Raw genomic sequence first — 22,369 nt, 5'->3', positions numbered from 1 at the left:
TTGAGAAGGAACTCCTGAAATTATAACATTTTATTAGAACTTGCTAATGCATCCATCAGAATACATGTCACAGGACAAATGCATTGTGAATGATTTTAAAGAGAAATCTTAATTTGCATTTTAAATCTTCCTTATGCAATATACTTTTAATGAGATTATTATACGAGAAAAGAAAATATTTAAATTATTGATGTTATATTCTGATTTTGAATTTTGTCGGTTTACCTTTGGCAAAGTCCTTCACAAAAGGTCAATTGGGATCCTTCCTACCCAAGTTCATTTCCAAATTTCTGATATTTCTGATATATTCGCTCTTTGATAGTGCTGCAACTTCAACATTGACACTCATAATTGAAAAAATAATGCCTTACTTCGAATCAGTTGATACATTTTACTTCCAGCTCTAGCCTGCCTTCCCCAAGATGGAGAAAAACTGAGTGTTGATTAGGAAGATTTTACTTCCAGCTCTAGCCTGCCTTCCCCAAGATGGAGAAAAATTCAGTGTTGATTAGGAAGATTTTACTTCCAGCTCTAGCCTGCCTTCCCCAAGATGGAGAAAAATTCAGTGTTGTTTAGGAAGATTACTGTAGTGCAAATGCCTGGAAACCCTAAAACCATATTCTTCATCACTTAATCAAGGCACTGCAATAATGCCGATCGAGTCAAGAATCAGAAACCTACAAAGTAGGCAACCTGCACTGTATTTTTCATAACGAAGCCGTAGGTATAATACAATGAAATCTTGAAACTCTTTCAACTCCTGTTGGAAGCACAACCCTCAACACCATATCGAGCCAGTAATTTTACAAGTCTGTCTCTAGACAGAGGCTGCAAAGGGGCCAGATGATATAGATACCAAACATAAATCAGAATTTGGATGCATTGTAACAAATATCCAACATCATTTCAGAAATAAATAAAATGGAATGCACATCACCTAAAAGAAAATTCATGCTTGAAGAACATGTCGGACAGGTATTTACATACCTTTGCTTGAAAATCATCCACACCAGCCTCAAAGAAAAGGTCTTTATCAGATTGCAAGGTATTTGCTGTAAGTGCAACAATGGGTGTCTTGACTCCCATTGATCTCAGTTGCCTTGTTGCCTGAAGTAAAAGCAGTCATTTCGGTGATAAGAATGAGCCCAAAATTAATGATTAATTCAGAAGCTCGGACAAGCAGGCAAAATAAAACCAGACTTCAAAATTATAAGTTCTAATGATTTAAAACTTACATACCTCATGCCCATCCATAACAGGCATCTCTTTGTCCATTAACACAAGATGTTCTGCCCTGCTTGAAGTAGTCCACTACTACCTTTCCATTCTCAGCTTCTTCACAGGGAAGGTTAAGGGTTTGAAGCACCCTCCCGAAAATTATCTGAGGCTGATTGAGTGAAAAATAATGTATGAGATCCTAGCCCTAGCAAAATTAACCCTATATGGCCACAAGCACTACCTTAAAACAAACCAACGGATTATTCCAGATGTAACTTACTCTGTTGAAACTTGATTTCTGTCTTCCACGAGTTGATTTCTGTCTTCCACGAGCAAGATTCGTCTGGGGGAGCTACAAGAATCCTGAGAAATCATGGAACTTTTTGACTGGACAGTTCTAAATCTCCGACTTCTGGTTTCAGTCTGAGATGAAATGTGGAGATCATCCCATATAATGTGTGCTGATCTACAATCTGTTGCATCAATTTCAAAAACAAATTGAAATTGAAACCCATTTCAGCAGAGGGAAACGATTTGAATGTTATCCAAATAAATGAAAACCCATTTCAGTTAAGTTATAAAAACAAATGACACCAATTTCAATCAAACAAAAAGGACTTTAGTGTTGAAGAATCTAGGGCAAACAAATTAAGTTAATGAGATTCTTCTCGCCATGATAACTATTTGTGAGGTATTTTTAACTTTTCTTATTAACACAATCTTCTCTTGTTACTACTAGAGTGTGTCTTCTTAGTCCATCAAATAGTTACCAAAACAAAAAAGAGTCCATCAAACAATTACCAAAACAAAAGAGACATGAACACAAGAAGTTGGCTTTCTGCCAGGGCCAAAACCTCACACTCTTTGAGAGGAAAACCCGCACAAAATTCTTCTTATAGAGATTCCAATTGACAAATACCAAGACCATGACCCTTGACCTATTAGGCCACTCCAAGACCAAGACACCAATCCTCTTCTTTGTCATTGTTGAGATCATCATTATCACTGCTGCTACACCAAGGCCATCACCAAGATCATCACTGCTGCAACTCTGCAGCACCTTCATCGAGATCTACACCAAAACAATGAGATATGTATGTATATATGAGAGTTGCACCTAGATTCCCTGAGATTATGACCTTGTAGCTATGCCTCCTGCAAGATCATGACTGTGTCTACATGATTACTTGTATGCCGAGATTATGACTACATCTAGAATGTAGGCCGAGACAGAGAGTGTCACTTCAAGATCCTCCTCTTCACAAATATGCCGAAACTGCAATGTTGCTTCAGTGATTACTGTGATCACCGACACTGTGAAGAGGCTGAGACCGTATTCATTAAGATAGTGAGGAGACCGAAAAATGCATCTGCGGTACCCATCCGAAGAATAGAGATCTCTGAGATTTGCGAGGTCTTAAGACTGTAATTACTCACTATAATTACCACTGAAGTTTCAGAGGCATCTAGGTTCATGTTTTTCCAATAATGCGGATCTTACACGCCTATTTATAGTGGTTAGTCATGCATATAAGCAAACATGAGAGAGTGAACTGTTGTGTCTCCTTATATGAGCCGACATGACTTCTTTTTATATTGTTTGGAGGCCGACTTCTTCAAGAGGGATTGTGCTTGTCTTTGGAGTGCTTTTACACATTTCTATACATTAAACATAGGCTCAGGAAGAGCTTCTTCATATGACATTGACTCTTTGAATAAATCCTAAGGCTCTCAATGGGAGCCACTAACAAATAAACCTCATTGAGAGCCACTAACAGATAAAAATTCTTTCTTATGAAACTCATGCAGCAAGGAATACAAAAATAATTTTATTTCTTTTATTTCATCATTTACAAAGATCATGTCATCATGAAGACGAACCTAGTTACGTTTTCTTCAACACTCCCTCTTAACTATGGAGATATTCATAATGGTACTTGGTCATTCTCAATCTGAAGAATTTCTCATAAGAAGAATCAAATTGGTAACCCATCTATATAGCATCATAGTAACCAACATTGTTTCCACAGCAAGGCCTTGACTCACATCTCTATCTCTCATCAGATCAGAGCACAATGTTGGCGAGACCAATGACTATAGACACCTTCATCATTGTCTCTCAAGGTACATACCCACCCAGGTGTTCACTAAGTATGACCTTCAAGGAATATTCTTATCTTGGGTTCCCAGCCCTCAAAGAATATCAATCCTCTTGCCTACTCTTATCTTGGATGCCCTACACGTCCTCAAAGAGCATCAAATGCCAGATGATCACACAATCCTCCATTCTTTCTTCCCAAGTAAAGACAAGAATGTTGTGTCTATCTCTCCCTCTCAACTAGGGAAGATATGCCCACTCCTGTTAAGGAATGTACCCAAGTTCCCTCTGACCAGGAACTTGCCCAAGCTCCCTCTCAATTAGGGACTTGTCAGATCTCCCTCTTAACTAGAGACTCTCCTTTTCATCAAAAACTTCTTCTTCGTGGGTCCTTCAGTTGCTTGATCAATTTCCTTCCTTGATGTCGTGTAACTCAGTGGAGCTTCTTCCTTGTAGGGAATTAGCCATTGATCACTTTCCTTCTTGGTTCGTCATGTCATTCTTTTCTTCATGGAAGGTGGCCTTCTTGATACATATCTGGAAGCTTCGTCATATGGCTACTTCCTCCTCATCATGTTTCTTTCAGGAATTTCCATCTGCCACATGAATGCTAGTTGTACCTGTACTTACAACTCTTGTTCCAGTAGCCTTGCATGAACTCATCTAGATATTATTCAAGAAATCAAATAGTACCTTACAAGATGGCTCTTCATCATGACATCTTCATGTAGGTATCAACATCCTGCATACATGTTGACATATCTCCCAAAGATATCCATTGTCAAGGGCTTCCATCTTTTCCACACTTTCATCAGAGTCTTCATATCTTTCCGGGAGATTTCTACTCAAATCTTTTTGGTCCTTTGGATGTTTATTGCCTTCAAGTGTTGCATATCTCATGATCTCTTCCTTCCTCACATTCCCAGGAGCTTTCAATCAGAGTTCTTTTATTGTAGTCAACCACCTCATACTTCATATGAGGACATATTATGTTGATTTCATCTTGTGTGACTTATGTCTTCCTGCATCCTTTCAGAGGAGATCATTTTTCTCTTAATCATGCTTCTCGAGATAGAAGTAGTGATCCATGTTATCTGCAACCATACGACATGACTTCATAATATTAAATACAAGCATACATACCTCATTTTACCTTTAGGTCATCTAGGCTTCTTTCAGCTACTTCCTTGATTGAAAAGATCTTCAATCCCTTGATCTGCTTCATCATACCATCATCCCATGAATTCCATAAGTTGGAGTTCCTGATGAAACACTTGCTTCCTCTATAGATTAGTGATCCCTTCGATGAGGAATCCATCAGAGAATCTTGAGTATCTTGCATATCCCCATCTAGCAAATGTTTCCTTTTGACTTGATGTGATGACTTCATCATTTCTTTCAATATCCAATGAGGTTCCCAAGAGCTATATCCTTCATGTTTGACTGCCATGGATTTTGATCTTTATGTCCTTCACGATTCCCCGTGGTGATAGCACGACCTCTTGCTTCCAATGCTTCCATGATGAATCTCATTATCATGGTCATATCAAAATATTGAGGAGCTTATGATAAGACCCTTTTGTTTGGGATACTATCTCAATCATAGTAGAGATATGAGCTTTCTTTCCATAATCTTTGCATAGCATTGAATCTGAGCTATACTATTTTGTCTTGTTTGAGGACCAAACTTCCCTTTCCTTTCTGCAAATGTTTGAGTCCTTTAACCTTCAACACTTTTGCCCTCAACTTGTCTTTTTCTATCTAGCATAGAGACCACAAGTTGTCAAATGAGGCAACCTTCTTGTTCATGGACATTTGTTACCTTGCTTATCAGTTAGAACAATGATGATTATCTTCTTATCATCTCTCCCAGATCTCCCAATTGAGATCTCATGAAGATATTCCTTCATTCTTTGATACCTTCAATTTTGTGTAGATTAGGTCCAAGTGATATGACCTTCTTTACTTCATTTTCAGAGAATATATCTTCTAGCATTTCATATATCTCTTTTTATGTCTCCTCTCCTGCTATATAGGGATGAGAGGACATTTGACTGATTTCATAAGAATCCTATGAGTCCCTTGATCCTTTTACATGCATTCAAACAATGCTTGATCTTCAGAGACTTTTCCATAGACATCAATGACTTCTCTTCCAGGTAAGATATCTTTCCTCTCTCATGCAAGGAATTTTGATGACCCAACCAGTTTATAGATTTCCTTGCAAACATGAAGTCATTTAACCAAACTTGATTATAGAATGAAAAATACTTACTTGGCAAGAGAAGATAGAATCTTCACCTTGATCACGTTGAAGATGCATTGATGCTTCCTCCGAGTGATCTTTGAGTTGATGTGATTTTATTGTAGATCCTTGCTTGAGTTTCCTAGCATGAACAACTGAAATCCCTTTTCAAAGATCTCTTTTGAGACCTTCTTGCACTATCTAGCACCAAGCACCGAAACTGCTCCAGACTATAAGTTATTGAGATCACTGTGGTATGACAGAGATTGTAATGACACCAAATTTGTGGCTAGCACCGTGGTTATTTCAAGACTAAATAGAGAGACTGAATTAGCACCAAGACTGTGAGAGGTACCGAAAACTGCCTTCTCTTCTTTTGACTGTGATCCGAGTTCTGAGCACTAGGTAAACTATCCGAGCCATGAATGATCTGTGGAAGGTACCAGGACTGTGGGTAGTATGTCACCTGACTGGAACCCGAGATTGTAGTCATATCACCAACCAAGAACTTCAGATAAGGATCAAATCAGTCTCACTGTAGTACTTATCCTGAATTGTCTTGTTGTTGTAGACTGTCTCCTTGATTATATAGACAAAAGCCCTTGCCATTGTAGACTGTTGTTGTAGACTGATTCTTCAATATTTGATGTAGGTTTTGAAACACAAAGCCCTTCAACTTGCTTTGATGCCCTTCTTGAAACTTGATCCTTGAATGTCTCTTTTATGCCCTTCCTTTGACTTCAGCGCCTTAGCTTTGATACCACATTGAAGAATCTAGGGCCAATTAAGTTAATGAGGTTCTTCTCGCCATGATAACTATTTGTGAGGTATTTTTAACTTTTCTTATTAACACAATCTTCTCTTGTTATTATTAGAGTGTCTTTGAAGTCCATCAAATAGTTACCAAAACGAAAGAGACAAGAACACAAAAAGTTGGATTTCTACCCGGGCCAAAACCTCTCACTCTCTGAGAGGAAAACACGCACAAAATTCTTCTTATAGAGATTCCAATTGACGAATACCAAGACCATGACCCTTGACCTATTAGGCCACTCCAAGACCAAGACAACAACCCTCTTCTTTGTCACTGTTGAGATGATTATCATTGTTGCTACACCAAGGCCATAACCAAGATCATCATTGTTGCAACTTTGTTGCACCTTCATCGAGATCTACACCAAAACAACAAGATCTATGCACTGAGATATGTATGTATATATGAGAGTTGCATCTAGATTCACTGAGATTATGACCTTGCAGCTATGCCTCCTTCAAGATCAAAACTGTGTCTACATGATTACTTCTATGCCGATATTATGACTACATCTAGAATGTAGGTTGTTGAAGTTTCTAAGTCTAACAGTTAGAAACCCTCCATATACTTTCTGATTTATTCCTTCCTACTTGTTCTGATTAATTAACAAGTTATTTACCATGTAAATACTGAAAATAAACAAAAGTACATGCTCAACACATTACAGATCATCAACTGAAGTAAACAGAAACAAGCACACAAATGACACCGTTATTTTTGGACTAATGTCCTCGGAAAAACCCTATGCAAGAAAATCAATGCAGCTATCTGAGGGTTTGATTTATTAAGCAGTTTCAGAATACAATCTAGGTGCCAAATCCGACTCACCCAACAAAGAAAAATCTCGGCAGTAGTACCTCTCCTTCAGAGAGGTATGCTCCGGCTAAAACCCCAGATAAACACTCTGGCAACTCCTCAGCTCCAATCTACCCCACAAAAAGCACCAGTGTCAGCCTCTAGGGACTGCGTCAGCCTCTTTTTCCCTCTGCGTCAGCTTTCCCGGCAGTTCCCGGTTGTTCCCGACAGTTCTAGCTTATGCCCTCTACGTTAGCTTTCCTAGCAGTTCCCGACAATTTCGGTTGTTCCCGACAGTTCCGGCTTCTACCCTCTGCGTCAGCTTTCTCAGCAATTCCGACTGTACCCAACAGTTCTGGCTCCTTCCCTCTGCATCAGCTTTCCCGGCTGTTCCAACAGTTCCAACTGTTCCCGACAGTTCTAGCTTCTACCCTCTATGTCTACTTTCCCGACTGCTGCGTTGATCCTCCCGACACTATCTCTGCCTCTCCGCTTTTGTATTCACTGCCCCTCAGCGGCAACTCCAGATCACTCTCTCAACTTTATCAACAAACCCAGCGCTAGAAAGTCGAAGTCTTGATCTCTTGGTGTGTTCTCCAAGTGACCCTCAAGCCTCCTCTTATACTTTTCTCACTGACAAATCAACGGCCGAGATTAAGTCCCTAATCAACGGCTAAGATTAGATCTGGCTTGATCCATGACTTTTGGACCATTCTAACACAGTTTCATATTAATTCACATTAATATTTTAATTTCCCTAAGTTTAGACTTAGGGACTCCATTAAAAATATTAATTATGTTAATATCTCCCAAACTATTTAGAATCTGCCCAAACCCTTTCTGGGTATTGGAGATCTCATGTGCCTTAGCCTCTCCACCAAATTTCGTGGCTAGAGCACATCCGATGCTACCCCAAATCAACACTCCCTCTTAGCGAGGACTGTGCTCTAGCAATACTCCTTACTGAGTATTACTCTGATCATCCGGCATCGGTCCCTGATGCTAGGCCTACTGCCCATCATTTGTACTATTGCATCTCGTACTGCCACCCATGGCTCTGCCACTGCCACTGTTGCATCTGTACAACAGCTCCCTCTGCATCTGTGTTGTTGCCCATGGCCCTGCCACTGCCACTGTTGCATCTACACTGCATCCCCTCTCATCATGCTGCCCATAGCACCGCCACTGCTAACTGCTGCACTGCAACTCAGTTACTGAGAAGTAAGTAATTGATATCCCAACTCTGATATTTTTGTCAGCCTAGAGACACTCTCGATGCTGAAGCTCCCTCTGTCGCTAACAAGTGCTCCCTCTCTAACCTTTGCACTGCTGCAACAACTCCCTGCATCTATCACCATTGCACACCTCTCTGTGCCATCCTGCACTGGTGCAACACTCCCGTGCCTCTCGCACTGTTGCAGCCTGCTAGCCTCGCGCTGTCCTGGGAATCCTGCACTGTAGCTCTCTCTGCCGCTCCATCCTCATCCGTCTCTACCGACATCCGCCAATCCTGCTACTCTTCGGGGCTCCCGTAGCCAGGTATAATCCAAGAGGTTGGGTACCTCGAGGATCTTGCCCCTCATCTTCCATAGTCCTCTTGACTACAACTCGATGTCTCCCTACTTTTGCTCAAGTGGTGTGTGTGCACTCATGGCACAGTCATCGTCTGTCTCCACTTCCTTCTCTGCCCTTGCTGGCGCTGCCTTGGTCTCGGAAGCGCCTCCCCTGCTCTTCTTCCTCAGACACTAGGTCGCATAATGACCCAGCTCCCCACAATGGAAGCATTTGACCTTGGAGAGGTCCTTATTTAACTTTTCTTGCTTACCCTCAGATGCTAGGGCAGTATCCACCTCCTCCTCCTTCTTGATTCTGATCCCCATGCTGTTGCTTCCCATCTTGGTCACCCTCCTGATCTCTTCTTGGCGAAAGACGCCCACATTTCCTCCCAATCTGGAAGGGTCGCCTTGCCCAGTATACTCTGGACAAACACCTCCCAATCTTCTGAGACTGCATTCACAGTTGTTCTCACCATCAACTCTGGATCTGGTGTGGCCCCTACGGAAGTCAGTCGATCTCGGATCTCCTTAAATCAACCAAGGAAGGTGTCGATATGTTCTCCCTTCTGCATCTAGTATGACCACAACTGATTTTCTAGGAGCATCTTCCTCTGCACGGAAGTATGTTGATACAACTTGGTCAGGGCCACCCACATCTCCTGTGTCTTATTCTTCTCGGCAATATGTGGTACTATACAATCCTTGACCTCGTCAAGAATGATAGTCTTGTCTCTCGCCATTGCTTCCTCATACCTGTCATTGTCAGTTGGGTCAAATGGGACCGTTATCATCTTCAAAGCGAAGTGCTTGACACGATTTTTGTCAAGTACGGATAAGATTCTGGCCTTCCAGACTACGAAGTTTGAGGCTCCGTCCAGTCTGTCCTGGTCTCTTACTCCATGTAGTGCCATTTCGCTGCTCTTCTACTTGCCTCCTAGAAGTTCTCGATGTGACTCCCTCTGAGCCTCGATTTCCCTCTTGGAAATCCTTCTGTCGATGTCGAGACGCCCCCTACTTTGTGTTAAAGTTTTTAAGTATCTTAGTTAGAAACCCTCCATGCACTTTATCTGATTTATTCCTACCTACTTGTTATTTTCCTTAACAATTTATTTACAATGTAAATACTGAAAATAAACACTAGTGCATGCTCAACATATTACAGATCAGCAACTAAAAGAAACAAGAATAAACACACCATATGACACCATTATTTTTGGACTAATGTCCCTGGAAAAACCCAATGTGGGAAAACCGGTACAGTTATCTAAGGGTTTTCTTATTAAGTAATATTATAGTACAATCTGGGTGCCGAAACTGGCCTACCCAATAGAGAATTTCCTTGGCAGTAATACCTCTCAGTTCTGACAAATCTACTGGCTAAAACCCCAGATAATCCTTCTAGCAGCTACTCAGCACCAGTCTGCCCTAGAAACCCCAGTGTTTGCCCAATCTGGACTCGGTCAGCCTCTCCTAGCCCAGCGCTAGCCCTGCGTCAGCCTCTCTTTGCCTGCGTCAGCTCTTTGAGCCTCTGCGTCAGCTACGCTAGCCCCTTTGGTGCTCTGCGCAGCGCTTAGCTGCCTCTACATGGCCATGTGTGAGCACTGGCTACTCCTGCGTCTTTCTCTCTGGCTGCTCTGCTACTATCCCAACACTATCTCTACCTCTCTATCTTTTTGTACTCAATGCCCCTCAGCTGCTCTCCGATCACTGATTCTATCTCTCTTAGCAAACCCCGCTCTAGAGAATAGAATAATTGATCACTCTGATGCGTTCTCCAAGTGACTCTCATGCCTCCTCTTATACTTTTCCTGTTGACATCTCAACGGCCGAGATTAAGTCCCTAATCAACGACTAAGATTAGATTTGGCTTGATCCATTTCTTTTGGACCATTCTAACACAGAATCATATTAATTCACATTAATATTTTATTTTCCCTAAGTTTTGACTTAGGGACTCCATTAAAAATATTAATTATTATAATATCTCCTAATTTGTTTAGAATCTGCCCAAACCCTTTCTGGGTATTGGAGATCTCATGTGCCCCAACCTCTCCACCAAATTTTGTGGTTAGAGCACATCCGATGCTACCCCCAAATCAACACTCTAATTGTTTGTGCAACCGCACCACTGATCCAGATTTCTCGGCTAGAAACCCTCAGTAGCAACTCCCTCCTCCTTGGCCTTGCCCTGTTAGGTATTGTTCTGACAACAGTGCCCCACCAGCTCCACTCTGCAACTTATCCACAACCTCCTAAACCCAAGCAACCTGAAGGTGAGAGCTCCTAGGCTTTGCACAGTCCCAGCACCGGCAAACTAGCTCCGTAATCCAACTGTGTCAGCCCTCCAGGCCTCTGCGTTGCTCTGCGTAAGTTTGTCTTTGCCTCCCTCAGCCTCTGCAAGCCTCTTCTTGGCCCGAACTTGATGATGCAGGCACTGCGTCACCCCTTCCTTGTTGTTTTGCTGCTAGGAACAGCTTCTATCATTCGGGACAGTTGTTTTCTGCTATTGCTACTATGGTTGGCTGATGTCCTCAGTTCTCCTGTGATCTGCAACCACGCTCTGATACCATGTTGAAGTTTCTAAGTCTAACAGTTAGAAACCCTCCATGTACTTTCTGATTTATTCCTTCCTACTTGTTCTGATTAATTAACAAGTTATTTACCATTTAAATACTGAAAATAAACACAAGTACATGCTCAACACATTACAAATCATCAACTGAAGGACACAGAAACAAGCACACAAATGACACCGTTATTTTTGGACTAATGTCCCTGGAAAAACCCATTGCGGGAAACCCGATGCAACTATCTGAGGGTTTGATTTATTAAGCAGTTTCATAATACAATCTAGGTGCCAAATCCGGCTCACCCAAAAGAGAAAAATGTTTGCAGTAGTACCTCTCCTTCAGAGACAAATGCTCCGACTGAAACCCCAGATAAACACTCTGGCAACTCCTCAACCCCACGAAAAACCCCAGCGTCAGCCTCTAGGGACTGTGTCAACCTCTTCTGCCCTCTGTGTCAGCTTTCCCGATAGTTCTTGCAGTTCCGGTTGTTCCCAACAATTCCGACTTCTGCCCTCTGTGTCAGCTTTCCCGGTTGTTCCCAGCAATTCCGGCTTCTGCATCGGCTATTCCCAACAGTTCCAGCCTCTGCCCTCTACGTCAGCTTTCCCGGTTGTTCTAGCAATTCTCGACAGTTCTGGCAGTTCTAGCTTCTACTCTCTGCGTCAGCTTTCCCAGCTGCTACGCTGATCCTCCTGGCACTATCTCTACCTCTCTACTTCTGTATTCACTGCCTCTCAGCGGCAACTCCATATCACTCTCTCAACTTTCTCAACAAACCCAGCCCCAGAAAGTCGAAATCTTGATCTCTTGGTGTGTTCTCCAAGTGACCCTCAAGCCTCCTCTTATACTTTTCTCATTGACAAATCAACGGTCGAGATTAAGTCCCTAATCAACGGCTAAGATTACATCTGGTTTGATCCATGACTTTTGGACCATTCTAACACAGTTTTATATTAATTCACATTAATATTTTAATTTCCCCAAGTTTAGACTTAGGGACTTCATTAAAAATATTAATTATTTTAATATCTCCCAAACTGTTTAGAATCTGGCCAAACTCTTTCTGGATATTGGAGATCTCATGTGCCTTAGCCTCTCCACCAAATTTTGTGGCTAGAGCACATCCGATGCTACCCCAAATCAACATAGGTCAAGACAGGGAGTGTCACTTCAAGATCCTCCTCTTCACAAATATGTCGAGACTATAATGCTGCTTCAGTGATGATTGTGATCACCGAGACCATGAGGAGGCCGAGACTATATTCATTAAGACAATGAGGAGACCGAAAAAATCATCTCTGTGGTACCCATCTGAAGAACAGAGATCTCTAAGATTGCGAGGTCTTAACACTGTAATTACTCACTATAATTACCACCGAAGTTTCAGAGGCATCTGAGTCCCTATTTTTCCTGTAATGCGGATCTTACACACCTATTTATAGTGGTTAGTCATGCATGTAAGCCGACATGAGAGAGTGAATTGTTGTGTCTCCTTATATGAGCTAACATGACTTCTTTTTATATCATTTGGAGGCTGACTTCTTCAAGAGGGATTATGCTTGTCTTTGGAGGGCTTCTACACATTTCTATACATTAAACATAGGCTCAAGAAGAGCTTCTTCATATGACATTGACTCTTTGAATAAATCCTAAGGCTCTCAATGGGAGCCACTAACAAATAAACCTCTTGCTCATGAAACCAATATATCAAGGCATACAAAAATAAATGTATTTCTTTTATTTCATCATTTACAAAGATCATGTCATTATGAAGACCGAACCTAGTTACACTTTCTTCAACATTTAGTGCAATCCAAACAAATGGAATATCACTCAAATTATCTCTACTATTGTGAAACACATTGGTTATGAATCCTTTACGCTTGCATCCTCTCCCTGCATAGCCCCACAATATGACCATGTCCTCCTACGCTTCCAAACCATCGCAAAAATACCCAAACAAGCCACCAGCCCAACACTCATTATTAAGAGTAAATCAATGAGAATTGTGTTACATGGATTTGTAGATTTTTGGTAGCATCGAATGTGCTCTAGCCATGAAAAATGGTGGAGAGGCTAAGGCACACGAGTTCTCCAAGACCCCGGAATCGTTTGGAGAAATTCCACCCAGATGAAGAGATATTAAAAAAATTAATATTTTTAATGGGGTAGACTTAGGAAAATTAAAATATTAATGTGTATTAATAAAAAATGGGCAAGAAAGTTCTAAACAACGAGGATCAATCCAGATCTAATCTTAGCCGTTGATTAGGGACTTAATCTCAGTCGTTCAATCCTCAATAGGAAAAGTATCAGAGGAGGCTTGAGGGTCAATTGAAGAGAGATCAAGAATTCGATTTTCTGGGGCTGGGTTTGCCGAGGAAATCGAGTTAGTGATCAGTTGCATCGAGGGGCAGTTCAGCAAGGGATTTTCATCCAAGGTTGAAGAATACACAGCAGAGAGGCAGTGAAGTGACAGGAGAGACAACACAGGCCCAAGAAGGGTTGACGCAGAAGCCGAAGGAGCCAGCACAGAGGGCTGTAGAGGCTGACGCAGAAGCCATAGAGGCTGATGTAGAGGACACAGAGGGCTCAGAGACAGCGCTGGGAGATTCTAAGGCGAAAACTAGGCACAAATCAGTGAACGCAGAGCCAAGAGAGGGTGACGCAGTTCCAGAGCAGTGCTTGGAGCAGCTTTCGCTATCCAACACAAGGAATAGCCAGAGTCACTGTGGAATTGATCATCCGGTTGCTGATTTGCCGGAATATTTGTCTTCGGATAGAGGTACTACTGTCGAGGATATTCTCTGTTGGGTGAGCCATTTCTGGCACCCTAGTTGTATTCAGAAATTTGCTTCATAATAAAACCTTCATATTTGTTGCACCGATTTTCCAGCATTGGGTTTTTCCGGGGACGATTGTCCAAAAATAATGATGTCCCTTGTGTTATTGTTTCTGTTTACTTCAGTGTATGATTTGTATATCTGTGAAGGTTGCATTTGTGTTTACTTCAATGCTTATGTAATTGATCTGGATTTAAACAGGAACACAACAAATTACAGAGATAACCATAAACACAAAGATGCAACGGAAATAATACTTCATTTCATTAATGTACAATACTGAAATATGCTTACAAAAAGAAATGGAAATAAACTAGCTAGGGCAATGGTAGCTTATCTCTGAGAAGAGATGTGGCGGCTACATGCCTCTGAACTGCCTTGCAATGAGGCTCAAGGGCCTTTTTATTATTGAACAATAAGAGCAAACCCTAAACAACCAAAACCCTAACCCGCGGAGATGCAACACCAAGAGTTTATGGGCCTTGTTGGGGTGAGTTGGACAACCAACTTCCTGAGGTCGTGACTTGGTCATATTATCTCCGTTTGACGCGCATGATAACCCGTTGGAAAGATCTCTCCGAGGACTACGACAGAAAAGACGATTTTAAACAAAAAAACCGTTGGTGGTGGATTTCCAAAAAAACGTCGTTTAGGGCCTCAAAACGGCTTCGGAAGTTTAGGACCCAAAAAACTGCTATAAATAGTAAATTGTGCTACAATTACAGAAACTGAAAAACTGAAAGAGATAGTTGTGGGAGTCCAAGTGGGATAGGTGGGTAGCCACCAACATCCACCTGGATCATTCCTCCCCCCTTAGGAAGCAATGGTCCCCATTGCGTTGAGTTCCTCCATCTACTGAACTTGGTCCCTAGTGAGCTGTTCTGCAATCTCGGATGTGTCCAGTAATGGTGGGAAGCATGGTCGAGGGCAGTACACATTGAACACTTGGTGCAGGCGAAGAAATGCAGGAATATTGTGCTCCAAAGCATTGTTTCCCACAGCATTGGTAATGCTGTAAGGACCATGTCAGAGTGGTCTGAGCTTTTGATGGGCTCTTGCAAGGCATTCTTTCTACATATGTAACCAAATTTTGTCACCCACTTGAAACTTATGTGGTGCCCCTGTGGGTGAGGATAAGTTGTTCATGTGTTCATTCATGACCGTATCCCTCTGTCGCTGTTGCTGCGTGGAGGAACCCTTCGCGGGGGTCATGGATGTGGCGACGATCTTCCCCTTACTTTGGGAGCGAACCAGATAGAAAATGAATTTCCTAGTCTAGGAGACGATCTTGGTGCATTTATTAGCAGAGATCAAAGAGGTGGCGATAGGTGGGGCTACCTCTGGTATCATGTATAATGAATTACCCAAAGTAATAATAACAGCGCGAGGCCTTGACTCATACACAGCATGTCGCCTCCACAAGTATGGCTGGCCAAATAGTACATCACAAACATCCAGAGGTGCAACATCACACAATACCTCGTCTGTGAAGGGTTTGATGCTGTAAGGAAGGCGACACTATTGGCAAACTCGGAGATCTCGTCCTTGGTGAAGTCACCTGATACTGTACAACTACAGGTGTGGTGTAGTCGATAGGCCCAACCACTTCACGACCTCTGCTGAAATGAGGTTCTTTTCGCTGCCACTGTCAACAATGAATTGCAGCGACGAACCCTTCACCCACATTTGTGAGTGGAAAAGACGATCCCCCTCCTCTGGATCTTCGGGCTCATTCCTCTGCACCTTGGCAGTGGCAACAGTGGTGCTGGGCTCCGCGTCAATGATTTGCTTCCCTTTGCCATTCCCCTTGTCGAGTTCTGACTCAGGGTCGGAACATGTATCTGATTTGGAAGCCTTCAACTCGGCCACCAGCGACTGCTTGGTCTGGCACTCACTTGTGTTATGAGTGGGACTCTTTTGGAACTCACACCACTTTTCTGTGTCCTTCTTCGACTTTGTGGTGCTGTTCTTTTCTTGCAGCTTCGACGAGTTGTCTTGGGTCACCCCCCCTTGGCTTTGTCTTTTGGTCTTTGGATTCGCAGATCCAAAGTCTCGCTTCTTCTGTTTAAACTTCTGCTTGATCTTGACAGCATATCAGTATGTTGTGCCGAGCGAGAAGATGTTCAGGAACTCCATCTCTTCCTGGATGTATCTGTGTAGGCAGTCGCGGTATTTGAGTACCAAATGTAGCTCAGAATCCTTAATACCTAGTTGTGTGCGAAGGGTATGAAAAATGTTTGTGAACTCTGGCACATCTTGGTCCCTTCCCTGTCGCAACATGGTCCACTTTATGTATTTGTCCTCATAGCTTTTGACAAGGTAATACTGCTCCTTAATGGCATCCCGGAATGAATTCCAAGTGGGTGCAGCTAAAAATAGTGAGCCCGTACTTTCATCCTTCTGCTCGCAATAGGTTTTCAACTAGTCCTTGACGTGGGGGGCTTCTTTGAGAAGAGCGAAAATAATCTTTTCCCGACTGGAAAAATCATGAACAGAAAAATACCCATCTAGCAGATTTAACCATTTATCTACAGCATTTGCATCTATCTGACCCTCGAATATGGGGATTTCGAAATTAACTTGTACCTTAAACAGTGTGGCGTTTCCAAAGTAGCTGTTGGAAGCTGATGCATCGCCCCTGGGTAGCCGCTGAAGGATCTGGGCAAAGTTGTCCATCATCGCGTTCCTTTACCGCTCGAGGGCTTCTTCAAGCAAGATTTTGATAGGATCTCTTGCCCCCTTGTCTTTCTACTCGTCTGCCATGGGAGGCAGTCGGGGTTTGCAGGGCTATACTTGCAAAGGTTCGACCAGTTCAAGCCCTAACTCCTTATATCCCAACCTCGTTGGAGACATGCAAAGAAAAACAAAGAAAAAAGTAGACCGCTCTGATACCACTGATCCGGATTTAAACAAGAACGCAACAAATTACAGAGATAACCATAAACACAAAGATGCAGCGGAAATAATACTTCATTTCATTAATGTAAAATACTAAAATATTCTTACAAACAGAAATGGAAATAAACCAGCTAGGGTGATGGTAGCTTATCTCTGAGAAGAGATGTGGCAACTACATGCCTTTGAACTGCCTTACAATGAGGCTCAAGTGCCTCTTTATTATTTAACAATAAGAGCAAACCCCAAACAACCAAAACCCTAACCCGAGGAGATGTAACACCAAGAGTTTATGGGCCCCGTTGGGGTTGGGTTGAGTTGGACAGCCAACTTCCCGTGGTCGTGACTTGGTCATATTATCTCTGTTTGACGCGAATGATAACCCATTGGAAAGATCTCTCCAAGGACTACGACAGAAAAGACAATTTTGTGGTAGATTTTCAAAAAAACGTCATTTAGGACCTCAATACGGCTTCGGAAGTTTAGGACCCGAAACACTGCTAAAAATAGTAAATTGTGCTACAATTATGGAAACTGAAAAACTGAAAGAGACAGTTGTGGGGGTCCAAGCGTGGAAGGTGGGTGGCCACCAACGTCCACCTGGATCAATAATTAAATAACTTGTCAATATAAAGAAAGTAGGAGATAGTAAACATGAAATTGCAGTAGGGGTTTCTAATGTGTTAGATTTAGAAATTTTCACATGGTATTAGAGGGATTGCAAATCAAAGAGGACTGGAGACACCAGCCTAAGAAATCTGAAAATTTGCAGCAAAGAAGCTGTCCTGAGAGACAGCGTTGTTCTAGAGCTGAAGAGGCAAGAGGAGTGACGCAGTGCAAAGAGGGTGATGTAGAGACTCATGCAAAGCCTGCGTCAGCATTCTGAGCCAGGAGAAGGGCTAGCGCAGAATCAGAGCTGGGCATAACAGGCTCATGCAAAGCCACATCATCCTTCTCAGCCAGAAAGGATTAACGCAGTGGGCCGGGGGTTAATCTAGGTTGTCATTGATGTCAATATAGCAGTGTTTGTGTTGAAAAATTCTTTGATACATGATTGCCCATTGATCATAATGGGCAAAGTTTGATATATGATGATATGATGAGATGGAGGACCCAAGTGGATTGAACAGCAAGAGGTCAATTGAATAGCAAATGACATGTCAATTGAACAATAAATGACGCAAGAGATCAATTGATCAGCAATTGAACAACAAATGACGCAGTAGATCCAGTAAAGCAACAGGAGCAAGAAGCCAAAGAGTAAGATGAAGAGTTTATCGAATGCCATCAAAGAAACAAGTCACAGGAGCAACAGCTATTGAAAGAGCGGGGTGAGGAAAGTACGGACTTCCTTGATCGTGCCTGAAGTCCCGCACTCAATCCTAGCCGTCGATCTCATTGTCAACCCTTAGATCACGGTCAACTGCGAGGGTTAAGGCCATTTATAATCCATGTGCCAATCGAAGACCCGCAAACCGTCGATTAAGATAAGGCTGTGGACCCGACGGATTTATTAACAACTGTTTATTGAAATATCGCATATCGCAAATCTTGAAGAAATGTAACGATGGTAAACTGTGATTGCGATAAGACTTGTGGACCCAACAGACCGCCGATTACAATGGAGCTATGGACCCAACAGATCTATTGACGACTGTTTAATATTATATCATGTCCATTTCATCGGCAGTATGAATATCGGCCATGTTACATCGGTGATGTTAAGAGTTGTGATTGCAGGACCTCCAAAAGTTGCGATTGCGATTGATGACGTGGATGTGGGACCTCATTGGGTACGGTCTCTCCTATGAAATCCTCCGTAAATAATGAGTCTATTGTATGAATATTAAAAAAAAGGGCCTCTCTGATATAATTTTAATATGCAACATCTATTGTAATTCAGCCTCTCTTCCAAATGAACGTGTCTTTTGAGTATTGGTGAACTCGAAGAGACAGAGGAAGCCAAAGATCGGGAAGCCGAAGGTCGAGCGAGCACAGAGGAAGTTGAAGATCAAGCGAGCGAAGAAGGAAGCCGAAAGGTCGAGTGAGCACAAAGGAAGCCGAAGATCAAGCGAGCGAAGAAGGTCGAGTGAGCGCAGAGGAAGCCGAAGATCAAGCGATTGAAGAAGGAAGCCGAAAGGTCTAGCAGAAGAAGAAAGGAAGCCAAAGCGTGAGTGAAGAAGGAAGCTGAAGGGCCCAGCGGAAGAAGGAGGAAACCGAACGTCAAACATTCTATTGACTGGGTTATTTATTGAAAAGCTCGGACCTGTGTTTTGAAGTGATTTCAGATAACAGTTCAAAAGGACGCTCTGTGGATCTAAGAAGATTATCTGAGTATGAACAAGGGAGGGTTGTTTTTTTAATTGAACGCACAATATGAAATTGCGATAGTCACTCCTCTGAAGAAGTCATTCTTGAAGCAGTTACTCCTGAAGCCTCACTCCCGAAGCAGTTACTGTGACAGTAAGAACAGAGGGTCGAAACAAAGTTGTTTTTGAAAAGACATTGAGGCCTAGCGTTGATATCTTGTTGATAAGTATCAGTAGATCTTGGAGACATTATTGGAGATCATGATGGCTATTTGAAATCATCATGAGGTAACTTTGCAGACTCTGTGTGGGCAATATGAAGAGTTGTGAAGACTCCTTCATATGAAGACAAGTTGTCATTGATGATGTAGCATGGAGACTACAATGAAGTTGTAGATTGACAAAATTCAGTGAAGAAAATTTTGGGAGCAGAGAATTACTACCAAAAATATCCAGACAATATATAGCAAAGGGTTAGAGCCCTTGGGCTTGGTGCCTCAAAATTGGAAGGATTGGTGTCCTTGGAGTTCGTGCTCCTAAATCCAAGGTTGGTGCCTTGACAAGACAGGGTTGGTGCCCTGGAGGTTGGAGCCTCACAAAAAATCCAAGTTGGTGATTGGAAACATGTTAAAGCCTTATATATATTGTATCTGATTTATTGTAAAGATTATATGTTAAAATTCGAAACTAGGGCCAAACTCCATGTGGGTCATCTTATTTATGGCAGCTGATATTTTTCCCGGATCCTTCTCATCGAGAGGTGTAGGATTGATCTAAAGATCATTCAATTCCGATAAGTATTCATGGAGTTATGAATTTATTTGTGTTATAAGACAATTCGTCAAGGTGGCCAGCAACCAAATAAACCCCACATGTGCTCAACGTTTTAGTATAAATAGAGGTGGCCTTCAAGTCATTTCAACACACACTTGGGATCTCTTCCTTTCTCTACTTGTCTTTGGGTTTTAGTAGGAGGAGAGATCCTAAGGGATAACGTTGCCCTGATCCAGAGGGTAGAAAGCCGAAACTGTCGAAAAACCCAAAAAAGCCAGAACTGTCGAAAAATCCAGAACTACCAGATAAGCCGGAACTGCCGAAAAGCCGGAAAAGCCTGAAAAGTTGCAAAAGTCAAAAAAGCCGGAACTGCTGGAAATGTTGGAAATGCTGAAACTGCTGGAAAAGCCGGAAATGCCGGAAAAACCGGAACTGCCGAAAAATCCGGAACTGCCGGGAACAGTTGAAACTGCCAAAACTGCAGGAACTGTCGAAAACAGCTGGAACTGGGGAAACTGTCGGGAATAGTCGGAACTGCCAGAACTGTCGGGAACTGCCGGAACAGCCGGAGCATCTGTCTCTTAAGGAGAGCAACGTGCAAGGGATAGCTAACTAACATTGGGACAGTTGTATGGTACTTAACAGCAAATACACAGTGTTCCACGGGGACGCGTCCCCCAGGGTCGGGTGCGCGCACCCCTCGCACCCCACGCACCCGGGACGGGGAGTCTCTTGGGGGTGCGTTTCCCCACGCACCCTTTTTGGGGAGTCTCGGGGAGACGCAGGGGGGTGCGTTTCCCCAGTGTGGGAGTCTAGACTCCCCAAAAAGGGTGCTTCTGGGCGTCCCCCTTCAGTGTGGGAGTCTAGACTCCCCAAAAAGGGTGCGCCTGGGCGTCCCCCTTTAAATTTGTCTAATAAGACTTAAAAATTCAAAATTCAAAAATCAAAACCATTAATTTTTTTTTAACTAAAATTAAAACTAAATAACTAAAACTTAAAAGTCTACAAAAAAAATTAAAATTAAAACTAAATAACTAAAAGCTCATTTCAATCCAAAGTCATTTCCATTTCCACGCAGAGGCATTTCCAGACAGCGCTGAAATACCATTTCCACGCACAGTTGAAAGCGTGAACAGAGAACACGCCCAGCCAACCTCCCTGCCGCCGCTGCTGAGCCAAGACTCTGAGCCAGTCGCCTTGCATTGCTCCAGCCCACTGTTTGCCTGAACGTTGAGACGCTAAGTTGAGGGACAGTGAGCCGAGTCATTGTTGTAGAATGATGAACCATTGAATGATGAATGATATCGATCAATGTATTTGAATATTTTATTATTGATTTTTATTTTTGTTTTTTGAATCTCATGGTATGTATGAATAATAATTAATTCAATAATGAGACTTGTCACTTGAGTATGTCATATGAATGATGTATGTATCAAAATGAATGATGAGGATGGATCAATGATTTAAATTTCAATTGTCTATTTAATATTTTTATGCTTTCATTATTGAACAGTGGACAATGAATATGAACTTGAATTATATATATATATATATATACATATATATACCTTGACGACTCCCCGCACCCCCGAAATTTCCCTAAAATTTGAGGGTACTCCCACACGTCCCCCCTGTGCGTCTCCCCGCACCCGCGTCTCCCCGCACCGGAGTCTTGGTGGAACATTGCAAATACACCAAGCATGCAATGTTACAGCTAGCATGCAAGGGACAACTAGCATGCAACAATAAGCAAGCAAGGGACAACAAGCAAGCAAGGTGCAACCAACACATAGGCCAGGATGGCAACATGGTGCAGCAATGGCACATAATGCAGTACAGGGATGGGTACAGTCATGATTAATGAAGTGTGATAAGATGCATCATAGTGATGATGGGTGCAGCATGGTGCAGCGCGGTGAGGTGCAGCATGATGACGAAATGCAGCACAACGATAGGTGAAGGAGTCGCCTTGGAAAATCAGTTGAAGCAGCATGTTTTCAACTAATCTCATGCATCATCTTCTTAGAGATGATCTATGCCCTTATCTAGATAAGTCAAAATTGTTGACTTTTGTTGTAAACGTACTCTCTCTCTTTCTCTCTCTCTCTCTCTCTCTCTCTCTCTCTGTTGAACTATTGAAGAACATATAAAAAGAATTGATCAAGGGTTTCCCCACATTGGGGTTTGTCCCTGGCTAGCGCCACATCTTGTGTCCTCTTGTCTTGGCTTGTCTTCTGCGATTTATATTT

General features: G+C 42.4%; 1 pseudogene; it reads right to left on the bottom strand.

Moving 5' to 3' along the window:
• Positions 1-753: 753 nt before the first annotated feature.
• Positions 754-21,384, bottom strand: LOC149164646 (uncharacterized; annotated as a pseudogene).
• Between the last annotated feature and the right edge of the window lie 985 nt (positions 21,385-22,369).

The sequence above is a fragment of the Pinus tabuliformis genome, chromosome 5_1 (assembly GCF_031772625.1).
Source record: "Pinus tabuliformis cultivar Carrire ecotype Pingquan chromosome 5_1, CPIR1, whole genome shotgun sequence".
In the NCBI taxonomy this organism is placed as follows: domain Eukaryota; kingdom Viridiplantae; phylum Streptophyta; class Pinopsida; order Pinales; family Pinaceae; genus Pinus; species Pinus tabuliformis.
Note: the sequence above shows the minus strand (reverse complement) of the source record. Positions and strands in the feature narration are given on the sequence as shown.